The 24,032-nt window shown below is 38.6% G+C and overlaps 1 protein-coding gene and 1 long non-coding RNA gene across 7 annotated transcripts in view; both read left to right on the top strand.

The window, feature by feature from the left end:
• Window positions 1-24,032, top strand: part of OPCML (opioid binding protein/cell adhesion molecule like) — a 1,134,040-nt gene that overhangs the window by 1,025,701 nt on the left and 84,307 nt on the right. The gene's annotated exons all lie outside the window — the stretch shown is intronic.
• Window positions 7,494-19,479, top strand: LOC129525526 (uncharacterized). Its single transcript, XR_008669898.1, has 2 exons — window positions 7,494-10,701; window positions 18,932-19,479. It is a non-coding gene; the product is annotated as an uncharacterized lncRNA (long non-coding RNA).

The raw sequence follows: 24,032 nt of genomic DNA, 5'->3' as shown, positions 1-24,032 counted from the left end.
TGCGTCTTTTTAAAAATAGCTACTGTATTTTTTCTTTCTTCCGTTCAATCAGACTTGTCAGTTCTTCCTAAAATCAGTGCACCTGTCATTTAGCAGCCGCATTTCTTCTGATCTGCTTCTAATTTGTCTTGAGCAAGAATCCATAAAACTAAGTTGATTAGTCCTAAATAAGAACTAGTGGTGGGAAAGGGCCTTCTCTGAGTATAGGACATTAGCTTTCAGGAATGTGATCAATGGCACTGATGACACCTGTCTGGGGGAAATAATGTTTGGCTTTGTTCTAGATATATGAGGTTGATAAATGAGTGAATTCCATGGAAGTAAAGAGCTAATACTAGCAAAATCACCACCTATGGTTATCACCTGGTTAGGCAGTTTTGTCTTCTAGTCACTCTGGTAGATGCTCAGGTTAGAAATGTACTGATCAGCTGAGCGCGGTGGCTCATGCCTTTAATCAGAGCACTTTGGGAGGCTGAGATGGGCGGATCACCTGAGGTCAGGAGTTCAAGATCAGCTTGGCCAGCAGGGTGAAACCCCATCTCTACAACCACGCCTGTAGTTGCAACTACTCAGGAGGCTGACGCAGGAGAATCGCTTGAACCCAGGAGGCGGAGGTTGCAGTGAGCCGAGATCAGGCCATTGCACTGCAACCCGGGTGATAAAAGCGAAACTCTGTCTCAAAAAAAAAGTACTGATCCGTGACTGTTTCTGCTACAGCGTTCATTTTTCATGCTAGAAATTCCTAAAGAGAAAGTTTTAGAAGGAATCACCAAGTTCTTAGCACTCCAAATAAAAGATGCACTGACCCGCACTTGTGTATAGGTATCGATCCCTGTTGGATGGTGGTGTTAGCCCATTGGCAGAACATGGACTTCAGAGTCTTATCAACCTAAGCATGAGATCTGGACTGAGTTGTTAACGCCCTGAGTGACTTTAGAAATGTCGATTTATCTCACTGATCCTCAAAACCCTTTACTGCAAAATGGGAACAACTTTATCAGTTTATTTTAGGAATCAAAAGAAAGAATGAATGGAAAGCAGGTAATAGTGTTGAATCCTAACTCAACAGTTATTTCTAAACTGTAGTTGTGCCATATTTGCATTTGAATGCATTCTTTGAATCCATGTAGCATACAGATAGCCTGGGTGCTTGTTATGATGGTATTATGATGAGTGCATACTGTATGCCCAGCCCTGTTTTGTACATTTTTTGTGTTTTAACTCATTGAATATGCCAGCAGCCTTGGGAGAAAAGTGATAATTTTTACTATTTTATTACCTCTTGTCTTTGTCTCTTATTCCTTGACAGTCCTGAGGTCTTTGATTCATTTCTTTGGCCTGAGTGTAGATTGGGAATGATATAGCAGTTTTATTTGTGCTAGGCAAAAAGGCAAATGTCCTTCATTGGGTATATGGTTAAACTGTGGTACAATCACACCATGAAATACTACACAGCAATACAAAGGAATGAACTATTGTTACATTTGACAACTTGGATGGACCTGAAAGGCATTGTGATGAATAAAAAGAGTTGGTCTCAAAAGGTTGCATATTGTATGATTACACTTTTATAACATTCTTGAGTTGTCAAAATTGTAAATATGCACAACAGGCCAGTAGTTGCCAGTGGTGAGAGTGGCAAAAGGAAAGGGAAGCAGAAGGGAGTTGCCTTGGGTTGATGGAGCTGTACTGTATCTTGATTGTTATGGTACCTATATGACTCTATATGTGTGACTGAATGTTGTCGAACTATACACAAAGACATAAAAATAAGTACATGCAAAAACTAGTGAAATCCAAGTAAACTCCACAGTGCAATTATTCATAACTTTATTTATTTTCAATTTTTAATTTTAATTTTTATTTTACTTTAAGTTCTGGAATGTGCAGGATGTGCAGGTTTGTTACATAGGTATACTTGTGCCATGGTGGTTTGCTGCACCTATCAACCCATCATCTAGGTTTTGAGCCCAGCATGCATTAGGTATTTGTCTTAATGCTCACGCTCCCCTTCCCCTTCACACCTCTACAAGCCCCAGTGTGTATTGTTCTCCTCCCTGTGTCCAGAGAACATGCAGTATTTGGTTTTCTGTTCCTGTGTTAGTTTGCTGAGAATGATGGCTTCCAGCTTCATCCATGTCCCTGCAAAGGACATAATCTCATTCTTTTTTATGGCTGCATAGTATTCCGTGGTGTACTAAAACACCAAAAGCAATTGCAAGAAAAGCCAAAATTGACAAATGGGATCTAATTAAACTAAAGAGCTTCTGCACAGCAAAATAAACCAGCATCAGAGTGAACAGGCAACCTACAGAATGGGAGAAACTTTTTGCAATCTACTCATCTGACAAAGATCAAATATCCGGAATCTATAAGGAACTTAAAGAAATTTACAAGATAAAAAAACAGTCCTATCAAAAAGTGGCAAAGAATATGAACAGATACTTCTGAAAAGAAGACATTTATGTGGCCAAAAAACATGAAAAAAAGCTCATCATCACAGATCACTAGAGAAATGCAAATCAAAATCATAATGAGATACCATCTCATGCCAGTCAGAATGGCAATTATTAAAAATTCAGGAAACAATGAATGGTTGTGGAGAAATAGGAATGCTTTTACACTGTTGGTGGGAGTATTAATTAGTTCAACCATTGTGGAAGACCATGGTGATTCCTCAAGGATCTGGAACCAGGAATACCATTTGACCCAGCAATCTCATTACTGGGTAATGGTATTTGGCATATACCCAAAGGATTATAAATCATTCTACTATAAAGACACATCCACACATATGTTTATTGCAGCACTATTTACAATAGCAAAGACTTGGAACCAACCCAAATGCCCATCAATGATAGACTGGATAAAGAAAATGTGTCACATACAACTTTATAAATACAACTTTATATATAATACTATATGCACACACACACACACACACACACACACACATATATATATTTAGTTACATAAGATGACACCATTGGGGGAGCTGGGTGATAGTACTGGGTACCTATCTCTACCATTTTTGCAACTTCCTGTGGATCGACAATTTTTTCAAATGAAACAATTAAAAAAATAGAAATACAAGGAAAATGAGTCTCTAGTATTCCATTAACAACCTATTCCTATATATGCTTATATAAGAATTTATTGTTTCTAAAATATTTTCACATGAATCATCTCAAGTGGGTTTATAACAGCTCCCTAAAATAGGTCAGAGAAAGAATAGTTTGTCTATTTCACAGGGAGGGAAACAGATGGAAAGGTTAAGTAATGACAAATGAGTCACAGTTAACTAAAATGGTAGCTTTATGAAAAGAACCTAGTTCCTGATTTTCAAGTCTGGAGCTCTTTATATTATACGAAGATGGCTTCCATAGCTTGAGGTTGGAATAGGTATAATGTAAAATGATATATTGAATCAAATTCTGCTTGTTATCTGGGGCACCCAAGGGTGCTCACTAGCTTTGAGCATCACCCATACTCTTGCCTTGCCTTTCCTAAGTCCACACCTACCTTCCTATGTCTAGTCTCTTTCTAGCTTCCACCCAGTATTGTTCTAACAAAAGCACAGCCTCCAAATCAAAACCACATTCATGCCATTGTCTGCTGTAGGTCCCTGTTGTTCCTCTGTGTCAATTAAAATAAACCTGCTGAGACTTCCCAACGTCATTTCTCTTCTAAGCCATCCCAGGTAACAGTTCCAGCCACTAATAGGAATTGCCTATTAGTTGACCTGCTGCATCATCCAGTCTTGCTACTACTTCTTTGTCTCTCTCCAAGGCAGCTAGGAGCCTTGTTTCTAATCTGAAGTCATGTTTAGAGCCTAATTAATCCCTGGAGTGTGAGAAAGAGGTGTCTGAGATGAGAAATCAAGGTTATACATATCTTGCTCAGTGGAACAGTTATGGGCAAACAAGCTGTTCCTCTCACATTTTTGCAAAGCAAATTTATGTTCACTAACTTTGGTTCTTGTTGTAAATGAGAAGTGTGTGAAGGTCTAGCAATGCGCTTTTCGCCATATGGGTACCCATATGTTTTCCCCCTTTGCTTGCGTACATTTTTGCTTTGGCATGCACATATGCCTGTATTTTTGCAACTTAACAATATTAAAACTAATCCCATTTATGCTCCTTTTGGGTGAGTTGATTGAGTCATAAATTCCTGAGAATCTCCTTCTTGGGAGGCTGAAGTTCTTTTGTGCAAGCGGGAGGACGGCAGGGCAATCTATCCTAGCAGAGGGATGCCTTCAGCAAGCGTCACTGTGCAGCTGATGGCCCTGACCCAAACTCCAGAGTGCTAACCTAACACTGGAAGTCTCAGAAATGTAGATTCATAATGCTTTCACATTGACCCCCACCTTCCCTCCCCAAGGTGGAAAACCCTCACTAAGAAATAAGTAGTAATTCCCTAGGGTTCTCTTTCTAAAGTCCCAGGTGAATTAACACATCTTACAACAAACAATTATGATATCTTTAAGCTGTGGTTCTTGATAGGTGACCATACTTTCTACTTAATACTCCTCACACTGAATTGAGAAACTATGCACGTCAGAAATGGGACAGCTGGAAATTAGGCTTGCACGGAAATGATGCTTAGATTCTTCGCTGGGCATTTTAGAGAATAAATATGAGAATGGATATTACTTGTATCATATCTAGTGAAAAACCCAACTAACTTAAATGTAAAATTGGAACTGGAAATCCTGCCTACCGTCTGTTGTAAAGCTGTCTATCTTTGTCTCTTATGCCCTCAATCATTCACTCATTTAATGCATTAAGACTATTTGCTTTCCCTTTAGCAACAATGATGTGTAAGATAGACGTTGTTCCTGCCGGTCTGGAGCCTATGGTCTAGTGGGAGAGATAGCTATTTATCAGGTGATCAAGGCCATGGCATCTCACAGTGTGGTAGCTGCTGTGAGGTTGGGAAAAAGGGTGGTATAGCCTAGGGTAACTTTTCCCTGAGATAGTGACATTTGAACAGACACCTGAAGATTAACAGAAGTCAGGGAGGAGGGGAACTGGAATGAGTGCATGTATTGAGGCTGGGCTGAGTAGAAGCCTTCAAGGCAGGGAACAGCACATCCAAATGTCCCGAGGTGTGCTGGAGCTGGCTCTTCAAGTTAAAAAGAGCTGTGTCTTGAATGCATAGAAAGCAGGCGAGACAATGGCCTGAGATGGGATACTCATAGACCAGATTGCCTACAGCCCTTTAAAGAGTTAGGTCCTTTGCAGGGACGTGGATGAAGCTGGAAGCCATCATCCTCAGCAAACTAACACAGGAACAGAAAACCAAACACTGCATGTTCTCACTCATAAGTGGGTGTTGAACAATGAGAATACATGGGCACAGTGAAGGGAACAACACACACTGGGGCCTGTCGGGGGTGGGGGCAATGGGAGGGAGAGCATCAAGATAAATAGCTAATGCATGCGGGGCTTAAAACCTAGGTGATGGGTTGATGGGTGCAGCAAACAACTATGGCACATGTATACCTATCTAACAAGGCTGCATGTTCTGCAAATGTATCCTGGAACTTAAAGTAAAGAAAATAATTTTTTAAAAAAGTTTTGTCTTTATTCTGATAGCACTTGGAAATAGCAAAAGAGTTTCAAGTAAGAGAGCTTGGAAGTAAGATGTTCATTGTCTGGATTTAACTAAGAGCATCTCATTTCTGATCTACTCATTCTCTATGTAAATCTGCAGTTGACTAAACCTCTGTCTATTTCCCCACCTAGAAACCAGAAACTAATTAGTAATAATATGCTTTACATATGGAGGAATGGAAGATGGATTCTGATAGTATCTATTCTGAATACTTTCTACATTATAATATGAGAATGAATATTAACATGTATCATAGCAAACGAAAAGCCCAACTAACTCAAAAGTAAAATTACAATTGGAAAGGCACCCAATGCTGCCTGCTGTATGTTGTAAAGCCTTCTCTATGCAATTTCTATGTCAAATTATGCTATTGAAATCAGTCGGACACTGATAAAATTGAGACCGACTTTACAAGTTCTGTAGATCTAATTGGCCTCAGCAGTGGGTCCGCAGTGACTCTTGCTGCTGAACAAAAAATGTGGGCTTCAATAGAAAATAATAAGCAGCCTGGTTCCACACTAACATACTGCAGCCACCTCTGGAGATAATGCACTTTAATTTAGACACTGAGCTCCTTCATCTGGCCAGATGTTGAAGGAATCTTAGAAAGGTTTGTTTCCTCCTTCCCTCCTGGATGAGCACCCTTGATAGTACATTTAAAAGACCTCTGGGTCCAGCTCTGTGCACCTGCCACCCTTGGTGTTCCCTTTTCAAAGCCATTTATACTTCTTTCTAAAAATCTCTACATCCCTAGGGTAAAATTCCTATAAGTCACCTTTTCTTGCTTAAGCTGTTTTAAATTAGGTTTCCATCACTTAGAGCCAAAGTAGCTCTGATTAAATTCACATGCCATGTAGAGGGCAGTATCTAACTGAGCCAAGTAGAACATAATACCTGCTCTAAACTGATAGCCATGTAGGATGGGGAGACACGTACATGGTACCACAAGGTGATTGGGGCCTAACCAGCTCTGGAAAGACCTCTTTCATATGTAGAAGAGATAGAGAGGTGGCAGCCTGGAGTCACTGATTAACTTTTTAAGACCACTGTCTCCACCATGGGTTGAAGACCTTGTGGCTGGATTTAGAACTCTGGGTGGGCAGCAGAAGAGGTTCGACATCTAAATCAGCTAGAGTCAGTCTGAGAAAGACACCTTGGCTCTGGGTCTGAGTCATAGAGTAATTAACATCAGGGGGTCATCACCGACTGAGTGCACCAAGTGCACAATGTTTATTTAATGCATGCGTGCCTACCGTGAGAAAGGTGTTGAGGATACTACCTTGAGTGACTGAAACTCAGCCTCTGTCATGATCAACCTCTCATTACTCTGGAAAAGCTTTATGAAGAGCAATTAGTTTGTTTCCATCAATTGATTCACTAACCTTTCCTTGGGATGATGTGCTCCACCTTGGCCAGAAAGTATCCCTTGCATCTCTCTGTCCTTAGGTTATTTGAGAGCAGGTTTGGTACCTGGGGCTTACATATTCAGAAGAACACAAATGACTTACATTTCGCAGGCGATCAAAAAGTGACTATTGAATGGATACACACATATGTATCCATCATATATCGATCCTGTAGCGTGCCAGAGAAAAAAAGGGGAAGACAGTGGAGATTTGCACGGACAAGTTCCCAGATGCAGGAAGCACTCTGTCTGTACGGTGAAGGGGAAATCTGATGTACAGAGTGAAGGATGTTTGGAGAGGGCACTTCAAGTCCTAGCTGTATTAGGAGCCTGCAGGAAGTTGCAGACTTATCTCTCAAGCATTTTTCTTCCATTTCCCCCACTATAACTATTAGCCCTGGATGACGAGTGAGCTTACTGCTGAGGTTTTAATTATATTAAGTTTTAACCAAATAGTGAGGCTATCCTAGTTTAGGTTTCTAGACATGGTGATCTGTGATCTGGAAGATATTTTTCAATTCTTGTCCAATCACTTTTTTTTATTGGAGACCTATGACTTGTGCTGGAAAACTCATTGCCTTTACCAAGAAGATGCATAACAAGAGTTGGGATGACTTACCTCAACAGATACAATTTGATTTTTACAAACTGGTGAGTGATCTTACCATCTTACACCATCCAGTTCTCTGTGTGACACCAGAATTTTGACCTTCCCTGTCTCTGCAGGCTCTTTTCTTCCTGCTTTCTTCCAAGAGCACCTGAAATCATAAACTTCATCTATGCTGGGTCTTAGCTCCCACATGTCCGAGGTTGAAGAATGACTCTAGAAATGGTGGTAGTGTGAAGAAGATCATTCCTCCCCAGTTTAAAGGTAGTAATCATGGTTAATAAGCTGCTTCTCTGTATCTCTGTATGAGATTCAGAAGAAGGAGGAAAAGGGGAAGAAAACCAACTAACATTGCTTAGAGGATTTTAACTAGAGTGGGCTCTCCAGTCTCACAAATGTTCCAGTCTTGGCTAGGGAACCTCCACTGGAGATGAATAGGGTCAAGAGGAGGTGATCTCATGAAGCAAAAGCAGTTGATTGTCACTTCGAACCTGGGCTTCACAGCTGAAGGCTGTGATTGACTCACACAATAACAAGGACTGGAGTTGAGTGAGGAGGTGAGGGAATTTGATCTCCCACAGAACACCTAAAGTATAGCCCAACTCTCCTTACCCTATTTCCCTCCTTGTAGCCTGCAAAGTGAGAAGCCTCCTTAATCAAAGAAGGAGATCAGTGAAGTCCTTTCTGCCTGTCTTTTGTTTTTCCTTCCCTGTCCCCTTCTTTGTGTTATTTTTCTTATGCTATCAAATTTTCCCACTCCAGAATCCCTTAATGGTGAGAGTAATCCTCCTGGGGTGCTGAAAATAGTTTGGTTTTAATGATACCTTGGATGATTTTGCTTCCTAAGAGAAAGGTTTAGCAAAGTCATTGATGTAAACAGAGCCACTGGTCCCCTGTTTTTACAATTCTCTTCCTTTTCCCAACAAGCTCTGCTCAGCTCACCTCTGCTCTTCACACCATTGCAGTCTAAATGCTTTCATCCTGGGCCTCTCCAGGACCTCCTCCTGCTCCACTGAGCCCATGCTTTTTTGTCCCTGCACAACTGGAGCCTGGTGCAGTAATTACAGCTGCAATGAAAGGGTTTGTCTCCCTTGGGCACTCACGATGTTGCCAGTGCTGCTGGTGAAGAACTGAGCCACTTTTGTAGGGCATCATAGGGCCGTGGTGCTCTGGGACATCAGACAGCAAGATGTTTGGAACCCTACCCACTCCTCTTTCTCTCCCCTACTCTGCACCCTTCTTCTTTTTACTCCTGACCCAGCCCCAAACTTCCTACCACACTTTGTATCTTTTTGGCAGGATTTTCTGTCCCAGAAGGCATGAAAGCAGTTGGAACAAAGGCAGTTTGGCAAAAACATATTGAGTCATATTTTAAGAATCTCCTGATATTACTGCACCTCTGGTTCTGCCTAAGGAGTAAAGAAGCTTCAGAGGCTGCGTCTAGCTGGAATTATACTCCCAAGAGCCCAGGCCCTCCAGAACCCAGCAGGAATCCACAAAGAAAAGCAGACTCTGCTGAAGCATAGGGCTTGACTGTACATCCTTATCCCCTAGTGTTGCTGTCTCAAATCACCTCATCCTGATACTCCTTCTCTCCTTACCTGCCTTCATTCTTAAGAGCTACTGTTCCTTCAAGCTCTGTCACACTGGCCTTTGTCCATTGCTGTTTCTGGTTGTGGGTACCTTTCAAGCCTCCCATGCTTGCTGGACTGTCTCAACTTCTGATTTTTTGCATGCTTTGACTATAAGTCAATATAAATGTCAATATCATAAAACCATGTCATGGTATGTCCTCATTGTCATCATCATTATCACCAAAATCATCCTTTAAATTTATTGACATGCCACTTTGACTTAATCTTGGTTTTCATAAAGGTCTTCTGTCAAAAGGCAGATAAAAATAAACAAGCAAGTAGTTAAAAATGGCATATAAACAGAGACTACCATACACACTTTACACAGAAGGAAATGGAGACTTTGGCTAAATGTATTGCATCTGGCAACAACATTCCTTCAATTGTTTATTTATTCATGCACTTGTTCAGTCATTCAAGAATGAATTAGTGGGTGCCTGCTACCTGTTATGTACTGTGTTTGAAACAGAAGAATAAATAAAATTATAGTTTTCTCCAGGAAGCTCAAAGTTTAGTGAAAGACTCAGACATAATAGCATGTAATTATAGTACAATAAAAGTGGGTGCATAAGTAATATATTCATCATGTTGTAGGTTCACAGGAGAGGATCATTTACCTCCAGTTGTTAAATGTGAAAGAATCAGGGATGGCGTCCTGGAAGAGGTGACTACTAATCTGACTGTAAACATTGATTCAGAGTTATTCAAAAGAAAGAAAATGAAATGGGTGAGGTAGAGGCAAAGAGAAATATTCTAGGCAATGGAGATAAGAGAAAAGACGTGAAAATGGGAAATTGCATGGTGTACTTAGAAGGATAAAATTCATTTTTTGTTATTGAAGCATAAAGTATGAAGTTGTTGTAATCCAAATAAAGTTGAACTCACTTGTTGATGGTCCCATTATGACACTGTTTCCATGGAAGCAAGTTTGATCACACCTGCTAAGAAAACAAAAACAAAAATTAATGTAAGCAAAATCTGTATTCAAATCTTCAAAGGGGTCCCCAAAGGACAAATGTTTTCCATAACAGGTCGTAAAATAGTTGAATGTTGATTTTTTGCCAGTCTTTCTATTTCACTCACAGTTTGGCAATCTTTTCTCTTTCCCTTTCACATTCCATGAGAATTCTATGCTACCCAGATCTCTACTTTCTTCCTTTATCTGCTTTCCTCTTTCCATAATAATTTTCTCAGATTTCTAACATAAACCAAATAGGCTTCTTCTCTTAACTTCTTCATTAAGCAGCACTAACCATTGTTCTGCTTAACATTAGGGCTACAAACCAAGAAAACATCTATACCTTGATATGTAATGAGGTTTGAGAAGTATATGAAGAGTGAATCATGAATGGCTAAACAGACAGTGAACATAAGGGAAGAACAAGGGCTTTTTATTTAAAAAAGTCTTGCAGTCATAATTTAAATTATCACAGCTTTTGGTGAGTTTTGACAAATTTATATATCTATATAATCACTATCCTAATGAAGATACAGCATATTACCATTACCTCAAAAGCTTCCCTGTTTCTTATTCTTCCCAAAACCTATCCCCACTTTCAACTTGAGGCAAACACTGATATGTTTTCTGCTGTTATATATTAGACTTTTTTAGAGTTTAATATATATATTACATGTATATATTTAGCAAAATATGTATATGCATTCTATATGTATATATAATCTACATGACACAAATATATATTTAAAACATGTGTATGTGAATTATATATTGCACCCTACACACGTATCTACACTCTGGAAAAAATGTAAAATCTTGTATAATTTTAGAACATATACTCTTGTTTCTGGATTTCTTCACTCAGCTTTTGAGTTTTATTCATGTCGTGTGTGGTTTTTTTTATTGCTAAGTGGCATTCTATTATATGATTGTACCACTGTTTGTTTACTCATTTGCCAGTTGGGTGGACATTTGGTTGTTTCTACTTTTTGGCTATTATGAGTAAAGCTGCTATAAACACGTATGTACAGGCCTTTTTCTGGACATATATTTACAATTTTCTTGAGTAAATACTTAGGAGCAGAATTGGTAAGTCGTATAGTAAGTTTATACTTAACGTTACAAAAAGCCACCAAACTATTTTCCAAAATGGTTGTACCAATTTGTATTCCTATAAGCACTATAGCTGTTCCACAGGCTTGTCAACGTATAGTATCCTGTCTTTGAAATATTATCTATTCTAATAACTGTGTAGGCTAAAGCATATTTGGTTTTGAGTTGCTTTTCTCTGAGGATTAATGAGTTTGGGCATATTTTTCACATGGTCATTGGCCATTGGTATATCTAATTTTGTGAAGTAGTGGTTGAAATCTTCTGACTGTTTCTAATTGGGCTGTTTATCTTTTATTATGGAGTCATAATTTATATATTCTAGATACATGTCCTATGTCAGCTATATGTATTCAGAATAATTTCTCTTAGCCTATGCTTTGCCTTCTCATTTTCTTAATGGTGCTTCTAAAGGAATCTTGTAAAGGAATCCAGCTTTAAATTTGGATGAAGTCCAATTTATCCATATTTCACACTTAATGGAGGTTAAAAATGTTATATTCTATGTTTTTTTCTAGATGTTTTAGAACTGTAACTTTTTTGTTTAGCTGTAAGATCCATGTGAGTTAGTTTATGTGCATGGTATGAGCTAACATTTGAGATTCATTTTTTTCCATACAGCTCTACAGTTAATCCAAAAGCATCTGTGGAAAACGTAATCCTTTTTCTAATGAATTACCTTAGTTTCTTTGTCGAAAATCAATTGACTGTTTGATTTCTTTCTGGGAATCTCTCTTATTTTCTATTCATCTATATGTCTATTCTTATGCCTGAACCATACTGTTTTGATTACAATCACTGTTAATGTTTTGAAATCAGACAATGTAAATTGCCAAACTTGTTTTTTTCAAAATAGTGGCCAATCTATGTCCTTTGTATTTTCATATAATTTTATAATCAGTTTGACAGTATTTACCAAAAATATGTTAAGATTTTGATTGGGAATGCATTTAAATTTTATGTTAATTTTGGAACAGTTGACATTTAATAGTATTGAGTTTTTCCAATCCTTAAAATATATTCTTCCATTTATTAAGGTCTTGGCTAATTTTTCTCAACAGTGTTTTATGGCTTTCAGTGTATGGTTCCAAATTATGTCATATTTTTGAATGATTATAAAGGAAATTTTAAAAATCTCAATTGTTCATTGAAAATACACAGAGATACAATTGACTTTTTCATATTGACCTTGCATACTGTGACAGCTAAATTTATTCCTTGATTCTAGTACTTTTTTTAGATACTTAAGATTTTTTACATAAATGATATGTCCTCTATGAGGAGACAGTTTTACTCTTTCATACCAGTCAGTATGCCTCTTATTAATTTTTCTTGTCTTATTGTACTGGCTCAGTTCTCCAGTAACATGATATTAAAAATACATTGTAATACTGACATCCTTGTCTAATTTCTGATTAGAGGAAAAACACTTTATTTTTCCCATTAAGAATAATATTATCTGTAGGTTTTTTACAGATGATCTTTATCAGATTGAGAAGTTATTTTCTATTCCTAGTAGCTGATTTGTGTGTATGTGTGTTTATTAGTCCGTTTTCACACTGCTGATAAAGACATAGGAACAAAAAGAGGTTTAATTGGACTTAACAGTTCCACATGGCTGGGGAAGCCTCAGAATCATGGCAAGAGGCAAAAGGTACTTCTTATGTGGTGGCAGCAAGAGAAAATGAGGAAGAAGCAAAAGTGGAAAGCCCTGATAAACCCATCAGATCTTGTGAGACTTAATACACTATCAAAATAATAGCACAGGAAAGACTGGGCCCCATGATTCAATTACCTCGCCCTGGGTCTTTCCCAGAACATATGGGAATTCTGGGAGATACAATTCAAGATGAGATTTGGGTGGGGACAAAGCCAAATAATATTACTCTGCCCCTGGCCCCTCCAAATCTCATGTCCTCACATTTCAAAACCAATCATGCCTTCCCAACAGTCCCCCAAAGTCTTAACTCATTTCAACATTAACCCAAAAGTCCATAGTCCAAAGTCTCATCTGAGACAAGACAAGTCCCTTCCACCTATGAGCCTGTAAAATCAAAAGCAAGCTAGTTACTTCCTAGATACGATGGGGGTACAGATACCGGGTAAATATAGTCATTCCAAAAGGGAGAAATTGGCCAAAACAAAGGGATTACAGGGACCATGCAAGTCCAAAATCCAACATTGTGGTCAAATTTTAAAGCTCCAAAATGATCTCCTTTGACTCCAGGTCTCACCTGCAGGTCATGCTGATGCAAGAGGTGGGTTCCCATGGTCTTGGGCAGCTCTGCCTCTGTGGGTTTACAAGGTACAGCTTCCCTCCCAGCTACTTTCATGGGCTGGCATTGAGTATCTGTGGTTTTTCCATGCACACAGTGCAAGCTGTTGGTAGATCTATCATTCTGCGATCTGAAGGACAGTAGCCCTCTTCTCACAGCTCGACTAGGCAGTGCCCCAGTAGGGACTCTAGGTGGGGGCTCTGACCCCACATATCCCTTCTGCCTGCCCTAGCAGAGGTTCTCCATGAGGGCCCCACCCCTGCAGCAAACTTTTGCCTCGGCATCCAAGCGTTTCCATACATCTTCTGAAATCTAGGTGAAAGTCCTCAAATCTTAATTCTTGACTTCTGTGCACCTGAAGGCTCAACATCACATGGAAGCTGCCAAGCCTTTGAATTTCCACCTTCTGAAGCCACAGCCTGCGCTGTACATGTGCCCCTTTCAGCCACAGTGGCGCAGCTGCGACACAGGGCACCAAGTCCCTAGGCTGCACACAGCACGAGGACCCTGGGCCTGGCCCACAAAATCACTTTTTCCTCCTAGGCCTCTGAGCCTGTGATGGGAGGGGCTGCTATCAAGGTCTCTGACATCCTGGAGACATTTCCCCCATGGTCTTGGGAATTAACATTAGGCTCCTTGCTACTTGCTCGAATTTCTGCAGCTGGCTTGAATTTCCCCCTAGAATTTTTTTTTTTTCTACCACGTAGTCAGGCTGCAAATTTTCTGAACATTTATGCTTTGTTTCCCTATTAAAACTGAATGCCTTTAACAGTAGCCTTTAACAGTCACCTCTTGAATGCTTTGCTGCTTATAAATCTCTTCTGCCAGATACCCAAAATCATCTCTCTCAAGTTCAAAGTTCCACAAATCTGCAGGACAAGGACAAAATGCCACCAGTCTCTTTGCTGAAACATAACAAGAGTCACCTTTGCTCCACTTCCCAACAAGTTCCTCATCTCCATCTGAGACTACCTCAGCCTGGACCTTATTATTCATATCATTATTGGCACTTTGGTCAAAACCATTGACAAGTATTTAGGGAGGTCCAAACTTTTCTACATGTTCCTGTCTTCTTCTGAGACCTCCAAACTGTTCCAACATCTGCCTGTTACCCAGTTACAAAGTCACTTCCACATTTTCAGGTATCTTTTCAGCAGCATCCCACTTCTGGTACCAATTTACTGTATTAGTCCATTTTCATGCTGCTGATAAAGACATACCCAAGACTGGGAAGAAAAAGAGGTTTAATTGGACTTAAGTTCCACATGTCTGAGGAGGCCTTAGAATCATGGTGGGAGGCAAAGGCACTTCTTACATGGTGGTGACAAGAGAAAATGAGGAAAAAGCAAAAGTAGAAACCCCTAATAATTGCCCATTAGATCTCATAAGACCTATTCACTATCACGAGAATAGCATGGGAAAGACCCCCATGCTTCAATTACCTCCCCGGGGTCCCTCCCACAACACATGGGAATTCTGGGACATACAATTCATGATGAGATTTAGGTTGGGACATGGCCAAACCATAACAGAGTGTGTGTGTGAATAGATCTTCCATTTTGTCCAATGTTTTTTTTGGCATCCATTGAAATGATTATATGATTAATTATGTGAAATGATTTTTTAATGTTAGACCAACCTTGCAACCAAGAATAAATCTGATGTGGTCATGACATACTCATACTATCCTTTTTTGCATTAGTTGATTAACTTTGTCAATATTTTGTTAAGGATTTTCCATCTGTTTTGTTCATGAGGGCAATTGGTCTGTAATGTTACTGACTGGTTTTGGTATCAGTAATTCTGGCCTCATAAAATGAGTTGGGACATGTTTTCCGTTTATTTATTTTCTGAAAGAGTTTAAAAATAACTGATATCAATGTATTCCAAAGCAGTATTTAATAATAGTAATGGTTAACGGTTACTTTGCCATTTTTATTATTGTAATAGCAATATTTCTAGTGTTTTCTATTAGGTATGATGATGGTTTCAGAGAGCTCCTTTACCACTTAAAGAAGAATACCCCTTTTCCCATTTCAATAAAATGTTTAGTCAGGAAAAGATAGGTGTTATCAAATTTTCTTCTTAGATAAGTTACAAAAATAGTCATATTATTTTTTCCCTTTCAGCCATATGTATGATTTTAAAATGATGTTTATTTTGTAATGTGAAAACATTCTTTTTTACTCTCATATTTACTGTTTTTGCTTTAGTAGTTATAACTAGGAATATCTCTAGTTTATCATGTTTTTAAGAAACATGTCTGTAAGTTTTGTTTACAACAACATACTCAAATTAATTGATAGATCCTCTATCTATTTGAACTATGAATTGTTTAAAATATAATTAAAAAATTATATTCCTTAAATGTTAGAGAAAAATTGTCTCTATAGTTATTCAGGTTCAAACCTAGTTTGTGAGTATTTTTTGGCAATTTTAAAAAAACTTTTGTTGTTTTTAATTCAGAAATTTTACCTTTGAATTAATTTCGGAAATGTATAGGTTCAATTTTGATAACTGTTCGATAGTTGTCAAGTTTATAGATATTTATGTTAATGTATGAACACACAATAGTATACATTATATAAACATTATACAAAGTATATGTAATTGAATATACCCATAGTTATATATAATTCATATGGTATAAAATACTTCATTAATACTACAGTACAAGATAAATATTAAGCATAAATATCCAAACTGAGAGAGAATTCTGTTATTCAGATTGTGCATAGCCATATTGAATCGTTTGCTTCTCTAAACTTTATGAAAGCAAAAATGAGTAATACCAGATTTTAATAAAGTGTTTTCAGCTTATCTATGCATTTTAATACTTTTTGCTTTATTTTTGTATTTTACACATAAAATTTAAAAATAATTAGAGTTTTAATAGGAATTGCTTCTTTTATCAGTATAATTTTTTTTTTTTTACAATTTAATGTTTTAGGCTTACAGTTAACCTTATCTAACTTTAAGATTGTATTTCCTACTTTGATTTTGTTAATACTAAGTGTACATTTGCTCAGCCTTTTAAAAAAGAGTTGTATTAGTCTGATTTAGATATAGCTTTTGTAAACAGAACAGAAATATATTCTGTTATCTTTTTTTTAATCCAACTTAAGCCTTTTTTTCATTACAATGGGGAGATTAACCCACTTGCAGGTATTAAAACTGATGTGTTTGTTTCTCGTCAGCTTTTTGTTTTCCTCTCTTTGTTCTGTCTAGTAGCTTTCATGTTTTGTATCTTGTGCTATTTGAAACAAATTTTCTTTGATTTTATCCTCTATAGTTTTTTGAAATAAGTATATGATTTTTTATAGTGGTGCCTAGATTTATATTTTCCAGGAGCATTTGCAACCTGTGTGAGTCTTATTATTCAAGCTGAGTAAATGTTTCCTCACTTCCTCTATGGGAGATAAGAATTGCGGCAGCCTCCTTTCATCCTCCTTCCTATCTTGGCACTGTGTTTCTCAGACTATCAAAATCACATTTTGAACTCACAATCCACGTTTACATGTTGAGACATTGGCATTTTCATTTAGCTTAATTATCAGATTTATAACAATTCTTCCACCTCATTCTTTCATATTATGATTCCTTTGTAGGTGACACTAGTTAGCTTTTCCCTTTGCTTCCTCTTAAGTTCGTTGGAATACATTTCAAGACGTTTTACTAAAAAGATGTGTGATTGTTGTATTTTCTGATTCTTAGGATATGTCTTCCTTCAGGTGATAAACATTTATTGAAAACCTGTTTTGCAATAATAGCTGGACTACGTGCTAGAGATAAAATCATAACACAGACTATCCCTCAAGAAGTGTTTACCTATGAAGATTTTTTTTGTTGCTGTCAAATGCAATTGGAGTATTTCCTGAGCATAAAATCCAAAGGTCACAATCTTTACCCTTAAAACTCCTGTGGTTACCACTTCATTATGTTTGGCATTTAGTGATGAAGTAGAGCAAGCTGAGGTCTTCTTTTCTGATAGTTGTAATTGTATGAGTAATCCATTTTCTGTGTGAAGATAAGAAGATATGCCTTTATCTGTGAGGTTCAAAATTCTTTCCTGGAGATGTGATGTGTCTCTTCTGATTTCTCCTAATATGCAGTAAGTCTGTTACTAGGCACACACATAGAATTTTTTTTTTCGCAGAAAGTGGGCATGTGTTAAATATTTAATGGTTGGTTCTGTTGTAGCTCGTTCTAAGGAAACTTAGTTCCACGCGTGTCGGCTCTTTCTTCTGTTTCCTTCAGATCTTTTGTCTTTCTCTTGCTTTCTTAATCTCCTTCTGTCTTTTCTTCTGTATCCCGGGAGAGCTGCTCAGGTTTGAAATTCATTCTGTTGATTTGATTTTTTGAAGCCTCACATCTGATATGTTTTACTTCTGATGGAGATTTAAATTTTGTTGCTGTTTTAAGGTCACTTGCTTGCTCTCCATATCTAACTAATTGGACGTTTTCGTTCATCTCAACAACTTTTCTTCTTCGGCTCTAGTCTATGTCATTCTCTTCCATTGCCCCTTAAGCCTTTTCCTGAAGGCTGTACTTTTCTGCTTCTGTGGAGGTTGTCAGGTGGCTGTCTAAAATTTTAATTAGGGTTCTGGAAGCCGATATTTTATTGTGATATGGTGCACATAGCATAAAACTTACCACTTTAACCTTTTAAAGTGTACGGTTCGATCACATGAATTGAGTACATTCACATTGCTGTACAATAGAAGTCATTTATTAAAGCACGCTCTTCCTGGAATTTTTGGGACTAGTCTTTATTTTCCTTTTTTCTACAGTATTTTCTCAATACTCATTCTCGAAATTGGTGTGATCTGTGTGGTAAGTGGATGGTGCCTTGCCCCTACTCTCTGCCTTTTGAGTAAATTTTGAGTCCTGTTTTAATTCTACTCTTCAAATATTTGTTAGGATTCAGAGCTTCTGGTTTATTTCACAGTCTCTAGCTTCCACCTGTTATACTTCTTTTTATGAAATGGTACTTTTTTTCTTGTCTTCTGAGATCTCTGATGCATGGTAATGGTTGAAGAATTTGAATAATTTAGGGCTTGGGGGGCACTTATTGACTCCTCTGGTTTGAAGCTGCATTGGTATTGCAAGCCCATTGTGATTGCTTAGAAAGTCTATGAGGGTAGCCTCCAGGGGGACCTCAGTGACCCCACCTCCTGATATTCACACCCTTGAGCACTCTCCACCGTGTTGCATCAGTGCTGGTCTGCATGACCATAGCATACAGCCACACAATAGCCCGTGGCTCCCCAGCCAAGTCATAAAGGCCACGCTTACCCTGTGTCTTACCCTCTCTCTCCCGACTAGTCATTCTGAGAGCAGCCAGCTGCCATGCCATGCCCTGACGACACCGAGAGTTCTTGTGGTGAGAAAATCCTGCCAACAACCTACATTTAACCTGCCAGCCTGGAGCCTGGAGCCTGCAAGCCGCCTGGGAAGTGCATCCTCCACTTCCAAGTGGATCCTCCAGCCTGGGTCAACATTCAAATGACTGCAGCACCAAGTGATATCATGACTGCACCCTCATGAGAAAGCCTGGACCTAAAGAGACACAGCTCTGAATTCCTGACCCACAGATATCGTGTGAGATAATAAATATGCATTGCTTGCAGCCACTAATTTTTGAGGTGACTTGTTAGTCAGCAGTAAATAGCGAATGCGTCCATCCAAGTCAGCGCTTGTATTGTTAATGGCTGCTCGGCCTCCCTTTTTGAAGCTTTATTATCTGCATAAGGGTAACGATAGCTATGGAGGTGTGTACTTACTTCTTGTCTTCTTTGAAATCTTTGTTTCATAAAGATAAGTTATGCCATGATTTGAGCATCGTCTGTGTTAATTAAATCAAGTCTATCTTCCTTATTAGTATTGTTTGATTGATTTTAGGAACTAGATTATTCTTCAATCTTACTTTTCCCAAAAATATGAGTATCATTTATTTCCAAGTTTTTGCAAGTTATCTCAGTGAGAAGCTGAGAGATGCATTTGGGTCTTCTATTTCAATACAATTTTGAAGCAGATATCTTTCCTTGCTTTTAACAAAGGTGCATAAAAGATACCATTATATCTTTAATATGCTAGGTTACTCTAAGAGATAGCTACGCCATCTGTATTTTCTTCAATTTTGCAAACGAGATAAAATATACAGTCCTTGGATCATTGAGGTAGAAAACCATATCTATTTTAAATAAAGATGATTTTTCTTCTTTTTCTTTATGTATTCCTTCATTCTTTCTGACCTCATTGCATTGGCTAAATTTCTGAAAAATATTCAATATTAATAATTATAACTAGCATCCTTTGTCTTCATTCTGTTATCATCAAATTGCCTCTAGTGGTTTTTGTACTAGTTATAATGCTAGTTTCTATTTTCAAGAAGATCTCACTTATTGAGATATCATAAATAAATGTTTAAGTTTTATTAAACTCATTGTTTTTTAAATTTTTAGAGTTCCTCAGTTATAATATTGATACTTTTTTTCATTTTTGGCATTAGTTTCAGACACACCATATTTTTAATGCATTGTTAGATTTTATTTGCTAATAGAATTGTATTCTTGTAGGTAAAGCACCAAATGCAATAGTGGGGACAGGAAAATGTATGCTGCCTGACAATGCATAAGTGATCAATACATTCTATCAGTAGAAGTTGTGGTAATTACTGCGTGCACTGACTGCTGTGAATTTCAGTTTTCCAAGTACTGTGTTGGTTCCAGGTACTAATAATGGCACCAAGGAGAACCTTTGAGTTAGGGTAGCAATTTTCCTGACACCTCAGGAAAAAGGCATAGCCTCAAAGTTCCAATAAAACATCACCAGCCAACGGAGATGCAAAAATATTGTTAAACTCAGGTTCTTCAACATTGCCTTTGTAATCAACCAGTTTCCTTAGTGCCTATATCCCAAGCGTAGTGCTAGCTTCTGCACTGGCAGTGTAGAATAGCGGGGGAAGACCCCAGGTGACTCTGCTGCCAGGGGACCTTGAATAAGTCACCTACCATTTTTGAGCCTCTAGTTCTCATCTGTAAAATGGAGCCCATCAGCCACCCCTGAACTCCTGTGAATATTGCTGTGAGGATCAGCTATAAGGGATGCGAAACTGCTTTTGAACCAGAATCCACTAGAGGCACATAAAAGTATGTGTGTTATCATCGTCATCGTGAGAGAGGATTGTTAAGCCAAGGTGCCCCACTCTCTCCAGTGAGCAGGATTCCTGTGCTTCCATATGTTATTACAGGCACTGTGAACCAGGGTTTACATTTTACTGCTACTTAATTACCCCTTCTCATCTCCCAGCCATTTTCACATTTAAATACAACTCTTGTTTCACTTAACAATGGAAGGGCTAAAAATTTGCATATTAAGTGTGAGTCAGTGGCATGGATATCTAATTAAAACCATCTTTTTCCTTTTCTCCCCTTTTCATTTTTGTCCCCTGAGCTGCTGACATTATTGCAACTGTATTCCGTGGCCCCATTCTGTCAGCCTGTGTGTTCTGAGGAAAGCAACCAGGAAGGGTGCAAGGAGAGCAGGAGCTTAAGAGAAGGAGGAGCAGAAGTGATGGGTAACTGGGGACAACAAAGGCAAACACAGAAGGAACTGTGATGGGAGAACTGGCACATTGGTGCTGGCCAGGAGGCACTATTAATGCTTAAAAAGAGGATGCAAGGGTGAAGAAGGGAGAGCCTGATAAACAAATAAAAAGTACCAGAAAAAAGAGAAAGTAAAAATGGAAGGGAAGGAAAGGACCAAAGACAACAAGATGGGTGGAGAGAAGCCTGTAGAACTCACAGTGAGGGTGATGCTGTGTCCTTAAGGAGCAGGTGGCTCAGGAGAGAAACTGCCGGTGTCAGCAGAGCAGAGGGTGGTGGGTAAAGGTGACAGATCCTCTGGGAAATTCTTGTACAGCTTCATAAAACATGTCTATAATACATGAACGTGTAGAGATTGTCATCAGAAAGCATGTCTTTTGGTCTTGAGTATCTATCCACTTTCCTGCATAGGGTTTTATGGTATCATTTAACAATGCAGGTGTGCCCCATATCCTCTCTTTTAGATCTTGCTTTTCTTCCTTATAGTTCACACAGAAACATGACTTAGAAACAGATTCATCTGAAAGCATTTGTATAACTTCAAGATATAGCAAATAGGAGAGTCTATTCTTCCTCTCCCCTTCCCCATCACTAAGACCATACTAACTAGGAATTTGTCTACAATTAGCTAGAAATTTGTTAAAATCATTTACCCTGTATCTTCCTTTGCTTATTTGGTTCATGAAACACGTTACCTATTTAAAAAATTCTATGTTGATAGAGAAAATCAGCCCTTGATAATGGTAGAAGGTGAGAAGCATGGCCCATGTTAGGAGTTAGTGCAACCATATGACTAATATGGTGATTATTTCTACCATAGTTATCATGACAACCATGCCTCTTGGCATGCAAGACTGTCCATCTGTCTGTGTACAGCTCCTTGGGCACATATAGGCTGGAAAAGACAAAAATGTTCAGCAAATCAAGACCAACTGGCAAATGATAGTTCCCAAAGGGAGAGGTAAAGAAGAAATTTTGCCATTGAAGTACAAGCCCCAGCGCTATGGCACCCGGGACCAGAAATCCACTTAGATAAAGGGAACCATCCCATTTGTCAATTTTGGCTTCTGTTGCAATTGCTTTTGGTGTTTTAGTTATGAAAACTTTGCTCATGCCTAAGTCCTGAATGGTATTGCCTAGGTTTTTCTTCGAGGGTTTTTATGGTTTTAGGTTTTACATTTAAGTCTTTGATCCATCTTGAGTTAATTTTTGTATAAGGTGTAAGGAAAGGGTCCAGTTTCTGTTTTCTGCATATGGGTAGCCAGTTTTCCCAGCACCATTTGTTAAATAGGAAGACAGTGTGGTGATTCCTCAAGGATATAGAAGCAGAAATACCATTTGGCCCAGCAATCCCATTACTGGGTATATACCCAAAGGATTATAAATCATTCTACTATAAAGACACATGCACATGCATGTTTATTGCAGCACTATTCACAATAGCAAAGACTTGGAACCAATCCAAATGCCCATCAATTGTAGACTGGATAAAGAAAATGTGGCACATATACACCATGGAATACTATGCAGCCATAAAAAAGAATAAGTTCATGTCCTTTGCAGGGACATAGATGAAGCTGGAAACCATCATCCTCAGCAAACTAACACAGGAACAGAAAACCAAACACCACATGTTCTCACTCATAAGTGGGAGTTGAACAATGAGAACACATGGACACAGGGAGGGGAACATCACACACTGGCGCCTGTCAGGGGGTGGGGGGCAAGGAGAGGGAGAGCATTAGGACAAATACCTAATGCATGGGTTGATAGGTGCAGCAAACCACCATAGCACATGTACACCTATGCAACAAATCTGCACCTTCTGCACGTGTATCCCAGAACTTAAAGTAAAACAAAATAAATAATAAATAAAGGGAACCATGTGGATTTACAGCATGTAAAGACACCAGAAAACAAGACAAAGGGCCACATGGACAACTGCTTCAATGCCCTCTGGCCCCTACTGGAAGTTGGCTTGGGAAGCTGTTCCCTGGACCCAAGGTTAAGTTCAGGAGTTACATATCCTCTTGGAGTAGTGTTTCCAAATTTTGACTAAATTTTCCTGATTATGGAAATTTTTCAGGTTCTGGTAAAAATTATATATTTCAGGTCCCACCCCAGACCTATCAAATTGGATGAGGATTATATTAATATATTTAATCCAACAATGAGGCATGATTGATAAATACTAACTCTTAGAGGAGCTGAACAATTTCACTTGCAGGGGGGCCGTGATAAGACAGAGACAAGACACTGCCATGATGGTCTACTGATGACTTAGTTTCCCTGAGGATGCCAAATAGTCATGTAGTTTTCACACTGTTAGACTTACTTTAACATCAGTGTCCCAACTCGATCCTGATTTGATGTATGAGGTGATTAAGCAACTCTAGATCTGCATTTCACAACCTATTACCTTCCTCTTCACTGCTTCTTGAAATGTGACTTTAAGCCACAGACAAGATAAATAGGCCTATACTTGGGTTCTTCAGGTACTATATGCCTAAGAGCCAGGAACTAGCATATTGTCCTCAAATGTTGGCTTAGATTTGAGTAGTGTTCCCTGTTGGCAGAACATACCGTGATGTTAACTTCCTGCAGTTAACATAGTCATGGACATGAGCTGTGCTCTTCCTCAGTTGCCAGCATGTCCTTGAAAGTTATTATTCCTTGCATCCTCAGGACAACTCTATGACATAGTTCTAATGCACATCTCTGTTTTCCAGTTAAGGATGCTGAGGCATAGAGAGGAAATCAATTGTCTAAGATCAGAGAGGCAGTGAGAATCAGAATAGGATTCGATCCCAGGCATGCAA

Source organism: Gorilla gorilla, chromosome 9 (genome assembly GCF_029281585.2).
Source record: "Gorilla gorilla gorilla isolate KB3781 chromosome 9, NHGRI_mGorGor1-v2.1_pri, whole genome shotgun sequence".
NCBI lineage: Eukaryota > Metazoa > Chordata > Mammalia > Primates > Hominidae > Gorilla > Gorilla gorilla.
The sequence above is the reverse complement of the archived record's forward strand: the minus strand, read 5'-3'. Positions and strand labels throughout refer to the sequence as shown.